Here is a 10,687-nt window from a genome sequence, read left to right on the forward strand (position 1 = left end):
ATTTCCTGAGGTCAGCTAGGGGTGATTTCAGATTAAGTAGTATCAGAGCAATAGGTTGTTAAGTTTAGACAAGCTCGTGCTGGATTTAGCTATTGAATGCTAACTAGATCAAAGCTCAAGTTAGGAGAAGGAGAGTTGTCAAAACTAATCCTGAAATTTGAAGAGTCTATCCTCAGAAGACAATGTCGGAGGAAGGTTCTGTGGGGCCAGACCCTCAATTTATAGATAGTTTCCTAGACATAAGGTCCATGGTAGGGGAAATGTATAAGGACTTTAGAAAGCATAAAGATGAAGATTCATCATGCTCCAAACAAGATAAAGGAGAAGAAGAGTCTCTCCTCCATGACCACTCAAAAGGCAAAGAGAAAGAAGAAAGCTTTCTCGCACCTCCTAATAACCCTAACATAAAAAGAAGACATCTTTGATTAAACTAGATGTTAAATTTGATTTACCAATATATGATGGAGAGTTGAATGCAGAGAAGCTAGACAATTGGATTAGACAAATTGATGTTTATTGCAGAGTGCAGAGTATTGATTCAGACAAGAGCAAGATTAAGCTAGCTAGCCTACGCCTTGGAGGCACTGCCTTGGTTTGTTGGGAAGGCAGGACCCAAGCTAACATGAAGAGACATGGTAAGACTCTTTTTGTCTGGAGTGAATTTGATTCTGTAATCAAAAGTAGTTCTATCTACTGGCCTACATGCAGCAAGCCATTATGAGCTAGCAAACTCTTCGACAATTGAAAGGGAAAAGTGTACAAGGTTACACCCAAGAATTTAGGAAGAGAGCATTGATTGTAGGAATCTCATTGGACTCACCTGAGACTATGTTGAAGTACATCAGTGGTGTAGAAATATTGAATAATAAACACTTATTCAATGGAGATTATCCTGATCATGTACTATTGCAGAATACATACACAATACATAAGCTCCTCTACGTTGATCATCAATTTAGCAGCATCAATAACAATAAAACATCAATAGCATGCACACATTAACACAGTATGTAACCCGGGGAAAGCTTACAACTGAAAACCCCAAACTATCTGTATATTAATGATTGAGAACATGTAACATTACATAGTCAATACCTCTCACAAGTATCCAGCACTATCTCCACCTGTTACACACAAACCAGCTCAGACTCAAACAAGTCACAAGTTCAAATCTGCTCCACTGCTTTGCCTGCCTCTATTGCATAAACCTGTTGAGGATCACTCACACTGGAAATCAAGGATAATTTTAGGGGCAAATGTTCGCCCTTTGGCGAAATTAAGGGGTTTTAAATTTTTAGTAGGCGAATATTTTGTATCATAGTACATTTTTACAAATCACCTCAAATAGCCCACCTTATTTTAAGGGAGAGGGTGAAAAAGGTAACTTTAGCCCTTGAAATTAGGACTTACAACCTTCCATTCACCCATTTTCAAGAATAGGTTTTATTTAAGTGAATCCATTCGCCCATTTTCAAGAATAGGTTTTATTTAAGTGAATCCTATGGGCCAAATACCATATTTATAAAAGAGGTATGGTAAATTAATAAAAATATAAATAAATGAGAAGTATGGTAAATAAATAAAACATTTTTTATATTTACTCCATAAGTCACCTTATATACATGTAAGGGTGTAAACAAATAAAAATATAAGTAAAGTGGAGGTATGGTAAATAAATAAAACGTCTTTTTATACTTACTCAAAAGGTATGGTAAATAAATAAAAATATAAATAAACTATAAATAAATAAAACATCTTTTTATATTTGGTCCATAACCCTCATTCTATTTATGAAGTCTCAAGAAAGAGGTTTTATTTAAGTGAATCCTATGGGCCAAATACCATATTTGTAAAAGAGGTATGGTAAATTATAACATTTTTTATATTTACTCCATAAGTCACCTTATATTTACGAACACTCAAAAAATGGGTTATATTTAGGTGAAACCTATGCCAAAATACTATGGGACAAATACCATGGACTAGATTGTTATTAATACCATGAAAAAAACCATTATTAACCCTAATATTAGAATTAATAAAAACAAAAATGGCACATGGTATTGACCCATGGTATTCACCAAAATGGCACATGGTATTAACCCATGGTATTCACCTGGAATGTAGCCTATTTAAATGGGGGAATTAAACCAGCATGTAGCCTATGCTAAGATTCACTAGGACTTTACAAAGTTTTATTATTTAGTGAAAGACTCGCCAAGATCTTACAAGATTTTATAATTGAGTAAAATATTCGCCATGCCTGGTGAGAGATTCGCCAAAAAATTACATATACATATTATATTATTGATAAAATCGCCTTCCATTTTTCCTATATACCATGGAGATTCACCCATTTATTATATTTATAAATTTAGGGAGGGTTCTTAAAATTTTCCCTGCTGGAAATCACGTGAGAACGGTCTATTCTACTGGGAAAATCAACGCAATACTCATTTTCATACTCAATTCATTGCTTTTGCAAATCCTCATGCACAACTATAGTCACAACTGATAGCAATCTCATCCTCTAACACCTGTCCCTGCTGAACTATACATGCACTGACATGCAACTGAGTTAACTGATGTATTCTTTAGTTGCTTTATGAGTTAATAATTAGTTTAACAACTCATCATTAGTCTATTTGCAGTTAGACTAATTACAACTAGTTTAACCAAGTCAAACTGAACACAAATCCATCAACTCCACAATTAACTCCACCAAACTCAACTGCTTGAGTTCTAACTGAAGTCATGCATGCAACAACTCAACTAACCCACAAAGAAATCATATTTCCTTCTGACAGCTGCATGTGCCACATCTGTAGCTCAAACTGAAGTGCTCCAAGAGAATAAGATAAAGTTTATAGTCTAAATATTATTATGAGACAATAATATTTGACTTTTTTATTTTTGACTAGCAGTCTAAAAATAGACTTTGATCACTCCTCCTGTGATCACTCCTACTGTGATCACTCCTAATGTGATCCAAAAATAGACTTTGTGCCATAATTTTCCTGTAGGCCCACTTAGTGAAGGCGACTCCTTTCCACTAAGCTCCATCATCTTGTTGCATTCTCAACACTCCCCCTCAACAAGATATGGATTATCAACAACCCCTATCCTGCCTCGGTGGTATTCGAATTTTCTCTTGGTGAGCACCTTCATCAAGATATCAACATCCTGATCCTTCGTTGGAATGCATGAAAGTAACATGATCCTCGGCTGCACACAATCTCTAATATGATGGTACTTGATGTCAATATGCTTAGATCTATCATGAAATACAGGATTAGCCGAGAGTTTAATGCAACTCTGGTTATCACAGTAAATCACAGTAGGATCCAAATGAGAACTGAACAAACCAACCAGGATCTTCCTCATCCATATAGCCTCGCATGCAGCCAAACTTGTTGTCATATACTCGGCCTCTGCTAACTGAGTGCCACGGATCTCTGCTTCCTGCTGTACCAAGAAACTGCTGTCGACCCGATACTAAAGACCCCGCCTGATGTGCTCTTTCTATCCGTTGGGCTCCTTGCCAAATCTGCATCCATGAAACCACATAGCTTCACCTCATCCTCCTATCTGTACCACAATCCATATCCCGATGTGCCTCTCAAATAATGCAATACATGCTTGCCCTCCTTCCAGAAGAGCTTGGTAGGCTTAACCATAGCTTGTGAAAGCTGGTTAACTGCATAGCATATATCGGGTCGTGTATTGACGAGATACATAAGCGATCCCACCAACTGTCAATAAACAGTGGCATCCACTTCTTCTGCCGAAGTGGCATCCTCCTTCCTCCAACCTCTAGGAAGAGGAGTATCAACAGGCTTGCAGCCATGCATGTTGAACTTCTCCAGTATCTCGCGAGCATACTCACCCTGAGAAACAAACAGTCCACCACTGTGCTACCAAATTTCCAATCCCAGGAAATAATGAAGGAGGCCCATGTCCTTCATCTCAAACTCCTTATCAAGATCATCCTTTCATGAAAGTATCAACAGCTCATCACCTGTTAGAATCAAATCATCTACATACATTACAATGATAAGAAACTTACCCTCCACCACAATATGGTATAGGTTAGGATCCACCTCGCTCTTGGAGAATCCAAGTTCTGTGAAATAGCTGTCTATCCATGTGTACCAAGCATGTGGTGCTTGTTTCAACCCATACAATGCTCTCTTGAGCCTGCACACATGCGACTCGCTGCTGAAGATCTCAAAACCTTCAGGCTGCTCAATGTACACCTCCTCCTCAATGACTCCATTGAGGAACACAGTCTTCAGATCCATCTGATGAAAGTGCCATCCCATCTGCGCTGAGAGAGCAAGAATCATCTGTATGGAAGAATACCTTGTGGCAGGTGCAAAGGTATCCTCATAATCGATCCCCTCTATCTGTGAAAAGCCTTGGGCAACAAATCTTTCCTTGTACTTCTCCACACTCCCGTCAGCTGCCTGCTTAACTTTGTAGATCCATCTCAAACCCACCACTGATTTCCCTTCCGGTCTAGGAACAATATCCCATGCACTATTTCTGACAATAGAATCATACTCTTCCACCATGGCGTCTACCCATGCGGGATCCTCCACAGCTTCCTCGAAAGAGGATGGCTCAGTCACAACACACTTGCTCATAAGAGCCATGTATCCACTGTGCCGATCAGGTGACTGTCTCTGCCTGCGTTGGGCTGTAGGTGGTCCTACAAATTTCTCTGCATCTTCAGCCAGTTGCTCAGCTTCTGTCAAGCGCTTTTGCCCTCTGATGGTTGGCACTGCATGAGTGGTCTCTTCCACTCCATGAACCTCCTCCTGTGGCTGATCCACATCCTGAAGCTCATCCTTAGGAACTAATAGCTCCTTATCTACATGCAAGTGTAGCTCCCTCTCAAGTGAACACTTCATGGCTTTCTCCTCCTGAAATTTTATATCCTGTCGCACAACAGTTTTACCATTGTCTGGCAAATACACATTATAGTTGTGGGGCGTATCAGTGTACCCCACAAATATCCCAACCTCTGCAGTCGGCTCCAACTTCTTCCTGGCATCCTTCGTCACATGCATGTAAATGTTAGTACCAAAAATCCTCAAATGAGAAAGATCAGGCTTCTTACCAGAATAAGCCTCCTCGGGTGTACTCATGCCAAGTATCCTATGAGGACAACGGTTCTACACATAAACTGCTGTATTGCATGCTTCCGCCCACAAGTGAAGGGGTAGGCCCTGATCATGCAACATCGCCCGTGCAGTACCCACGATCATTCTGTTCTTCCGCTCAGTAACCTCGTTCAGCTGTGGGTTATGGGGAGCTATGAGCTCTCTTCGAATCCCTTCTGCCTTGCAGAAATCCTTGAACTCGTCAGAGATGTATTCACCACCATTATCACTCCTAAGAGCCTTCACCTTCTTCCCTGACTCCTTCTCGACCATTGCTTTGAATTCACAAAACTTTGAATATGTCTCGCTCTTCTTCTGCATGAAGAAGATCCAGCACTTACGAGAGAAATCATCAACAAAAATCACATAATACCTGTGTTTTGTTGTCAAAGCAACTGAGAAAGGTCCACACACATCTGTGTGAATTCTCTCAAGGATCGTTGTGGTGCGACTATCCTTCTTGTGAAAGGTGGCTTTCACAAACTTTCCAAAGTACACCCCTTGCATTGATCTAACTGTGCAAGAGTGCCTTTAGGAAGCCCTGTAGTGATCTGCTACAGTATCTTCAAGGCTCCATGGTGAAGGTGACCCAATCTCCTGTACCACAACTCGCCATCATCCTGGCTCACCAATCCTTCTGCCTTGCATGCCATTGATGCGCATCCATCTACATGCAACTGATAAAGGTTCCTCACTCGAACCCCTATCTTCCAGGTTTCACCAGTTGTCTTGCTATGCAGGAAAGCCTTTCCCTCGCTAAAAAGAACATCATACCCCTTGTCTTCTAACATCACCATAGAGATAAGATTCTTCTTTAATCCTAGAACATGCATGACTTCCTTCAATAGAAAGGGTTTACCAGACTCCCTCTCAAATGAAATGGTACCGATACCGGTCGCACTGTATCTACCATCATCACCCATATCGATGTGCACTCCAAGATCTTTGTCCTCCAGATCAGAAAACAAATCTCGATATCCCGTCATGTGAAAAGATGCACCACTGTCCAAGAACCACACTGATCCCATCACAATTGAAACCAAGCATGCGATCAATGAAAAATCAAGCTCAAACTGCGAGGCTAGAGCCTCTCTTGCTGTAGATATAGCAACTTGCTTGTTCTTCTTATTCTGCGGACAATTAGTGGCATAGTGTCCGTGCTGGTGATAGCGAAAACACTTCACCTTGGACATGTCCTGCTGCTTGCCTTTCGCACTAGACTGAGAAGCTTTCTTGCTCTTCCCCTTCTTTGCTTTGGCAGCCAAAGCACAATTTTCTTCATCAGTTCCCTTTGATGAAGATCTGTCCCTGGTACTCCGCCTGATCTCCTCTTTTACAAGATCTGACCACAGTCTTTCCCATCCTGGGAATTTCTCCCGACCATTGACAGAGTCCTGATAGGAATGACAACTCTTCGGAAGACCAAGGAGAGCCAAGCTCACCAAGTCCTCATCATCGACAGTAACCCCCACTCTTCCCAGCTCATCTCGACACTGAGTGAACTTCGTGAGATACTTGGGAATACTGTCACCCTCCTCGCATTTGATGTTTCCGAGTTTACCTTTGAGTGCCAACTTCCTCTGATCGCTCTTGCTTTGGAATATATATGTTAAAGCCTTCCACATCAGGTATGGAGAAGTCTTTCCATGCAGGCTGGACACAATGTGATCCTTCACGCCCTCCAACAGAATCCTTCGATACTTTGTTGTCTTCTTTTTCCAAGCATCAGCTTGAGTAGAATCAGTAGGCTTTGGGACATCAACCTCTATGAACTCCTTCAGCTTGTTATCATCCAATATTGTCTCCATCTTGTCCTCCCATGCAATATAGTTTGAGCTTCCCTCAAGAGCATACTCCAATCGCAATCCGTTGAAAGACATTGCTTCTTTGACACCAAGAAAACACTGCTGCAAATTCGAATTCCACCAGCTCCAAACTCAACCACCTCAGATCTAAGATTCGTGAGAACAAAATATTTCTCATACAGAGATTGACTGTATGGGATTTTACCAGATATCTCACCTTCCCAAGGAAGGATGAATCTAGAGGCTACCTGGCCCGATTACAGACTCTGCCTGAAGAAATAGAATGTAAACACTTCCTGAATAGTAGATCTGATGATCAACAGCTCAGATACCATGTCGAAATTTTGAATAATAAACACATATTCAATGGAGATTATCCTGATCATGTACTATTGCAGAATACATACACAATACATAAGCTCCTCTACGTTGATAATCAATTTAGCGGCATCAATAACAATAAAACATCAATAGCATGCACACATTAACACAGTATGTAACCCGGGGAAAGCTTACAGCTGAAAACCCCAGACTATCTATATATTAATGATTGATAACATGTAACATTACATAGTCAATACTTCTCACAAGTATCCAGCACTATCTCCACCTGTTACACACAACCATCTCAGACTCAAACAAGTCACAAGTTCAAATCTGCTCCACTACTTTGCCTGCCTCTATTGCATAAACCTGCTAAGAATCACTCACACTGGAAATCACGTGAGCACAGGCTATTATATTGAGCAAATCAACACAATACTCATTTGCATACTCAATTCATTGCTTGTGCAAATCCTCATGCACAACTATAGTCACAACTGATAGCAATCTCATCCTCTAACACCTGTCCCTGCTGAACTGTACATGCAACTGAGTTAGCTGATGTATTCTTTAGTTGCTTTATGAGTTAATGATTAGTTTAACAACTCATCATTAGTCTATTTGCAGTTAGACTAATTACAACTAGTTTAACCTAGTCAAACTGAACACAACTCCATCAACTCCACAATCAACTCCATCAAACTCAACTGCTTGAGTTCTAACTGAAGTCATGCATGCAACAACTCAACTGACCCACAAAGAAATAATATTTCCTTCTGACAGCTACATGTGCCACATATGTAGCTCAAACTGAAGTGCTCCAAGAGAATAAGATAAATTTTATAGTCTAAATATTATTATGAGACAATAATATTTGACTTTTCTATTTTTGACTAGCAGTCTAAAAATAGACTCTGATCACTCCTGCTGTGATCCAAAAATAGACTTTGCGCCATAATTTTCCTGCGGGCCCAATTAGTGAAGGCAACTCCTCTCCACTAAGCTCCATCATCTTGTTGCATTCTCAACAGGTGGTTGACACAACTACATGAGGCACACTATCCTCATGTTTAATCCCACTAGTATAGATGAGGTATCTATTCAAGCTACGCATCTAGAAGCTAGAGGAAAGAATGGAAACCCAGAAGTTGGGGGATCATCCCAACCCACTGCAAGCAATAATAAGGAGAAAATAAAATAGAAATGGAAAGAAAGGAAGGCTAACACTACACGGAAAAGCAAGTCTTCATGCACTCACTGTAAGAAGGATGGGCATGATGATGAGCACTGTTGGATTCTGCATCCGGAGCTGAGACCTAAGAAGTTCGAGGGAAAGAAGAAGAAGATTGTTGCAGCTATTCAGAAAGATTTGGGGTCGAACTCAGGAGATGAAACAACCATTGCAACCACAGGTATAAAAGGTAAGAATTCTGAAGCATCTACTAGTAATTCTGCACAATCTACTATTGATGAAGAAAATGAGAGAAAAAGACATGAGCTTTTCCATATTCGAGTTATTTCCAAACATCAAAAGATTGATACTTTGTTTGATAGTAGCTCACAAGTAAATTTAATTTCTGAAGCAATTGTAAAGAAGTTGGGATTGCTGACTACACCTCACAAGAAACCATAACCATTAGGATGGTTAAGTGATAAAGCACAACTACAAGTGACTAGACAATGCAAACTTAAGTTTTCTTTTGGGTCAGCATTTGTAGATGAGGTTGAGTTAGACATAATTCCTTTGGATATATGTGGAATTGTTTTAGGAAGTCCTTACTTGTATGACAGAAAAGATATCTTCTATAGAGTTGAGAACAAGTATCTACTTGTTAAAGATGGAATCAAATACTTTGTAAGAGTTCATAAGCTCAAGAATAATTATACTTTCATAAACTCAAAGTAGATGAAACGAATAATAAATTCATGCAAACAATTTTCACTGATGGTTGTAAAGGAAAAGAAACCTGATAAAACCAATGTATTTGAGGGTTGTGATGCTAAACAACAAGCTAATTTAGAAAAAATTGTTTCAGAGTATGATATCTTGTTTTAAGAACTTAAAGGTCTAACACCCAAAAAGGAAATAGTGCATGAAATTAAATTGTAGCAAGATGCTCCATTTCCTAACAATGGAATGTACAGGTTGTCTGCTTTAGAGAATGCAGAAATCAAGAAGCACGTGCAGGATTTGCTCGAGAAGGGGTTCATCAGACCTAGCACATCACAATGTGGATCTCTAATCGTTTTGGTGAGAAAGAAAGATGGCTCGTGGAGAATGTGCATTGATTACCGAGCACTAAATAAGATAACAATAAAAAATCGTTATCCCCTTCCTCGCATAGATGATCTATTGGATCAATTGAAATAAGCTGTTTATTTTTCCAAGTTAGACTTGCATAGTGGATATCATCAGGTCAGAGTTGCAGAGCAAGATGCATGGAAGACTGCTTTCAAAACAAAGCAGGGATTGTATGAGTGGTTGGTTATGCCTTTTGGCTTAACTAATGCTCCTGCTACATTCATGAGAATAATGAATGATGTACTCAGACCTTTTCTTGATGATTTTGTTATTGTGTATCTGGATGACATTCTGATATTTAGCAAAACGTGGGAACAACATTTAAAGCATGTTAAGCAGACACTAGATGTTTTGAAAAGAGAAAAACTTTATGTTAAACTCTCAAAATGTGAATTTGGAAAAACATCTTTGAATTATTTGGGACATATAGTAGGGGGTGGTGAATTGAAGATAGATCCCTCTAAGGTGGCAATCATTGTAAACTGGCCTAAACCCAAATCTACTACAGAAGTTATGAGCTTCTTAGGAGTAGCACAATATTGGAGAAAGTTCATTTCTAATTTTTCTTTAATTGCAGCTCCCTTACTTGCTTTAACAGGATTGAACAAGGTGTTTCAATGGGGAGGCAAACAAAACAAAGCCTTTGACACCTTGAAAGAAAAGATTAGTACAACACCAGTACTAGCCTTGCCTGATCTTCAGAGACCGTTTGAGATCCAAACGGATGCCAGTGACTATGCCATGGGAGCAGCATTGATACAACGCGGTAAACCCATATGTTATCATTCTGAGACATTTAATTCTGCAATAGTTATCTATCCTACATATGATAAAGAATTGTATGCATTAGTACCAGAGTGAAAAAGTGGAAACATTACTTAATGGGCAAAGAGACAATAATACATACTGATCATCAACCACTTCAATATCTACACTCCCAAACTAAGTTGCAGCAATCAAGACACTATAGATGGATGGGTTTTCTACAACAGTTCCATTTAGTCGTCAGATATAAAAAGGGCATACACAATAAGGTTGCAGATATGTTATCTAGACCCATTATAAATGCATCTACTATACATAAGCATAAT

Source organism: Pinus tabuliformis, chromosome 6 (assembly GCF_031772625.1).
Source record: "Pinus tabuliformis cultivar Carrire ecotype Pingquan chromosome 6, CPIR1, whole genome shotgun sequence".
In the NCBI taxonomy this organism is placed as follows: Eukaryota; Viridiplantae; Streptophyta; class Pinopsida; order Pinales; family Pinaceae; genus Pinus; species Pinus tabuliformis.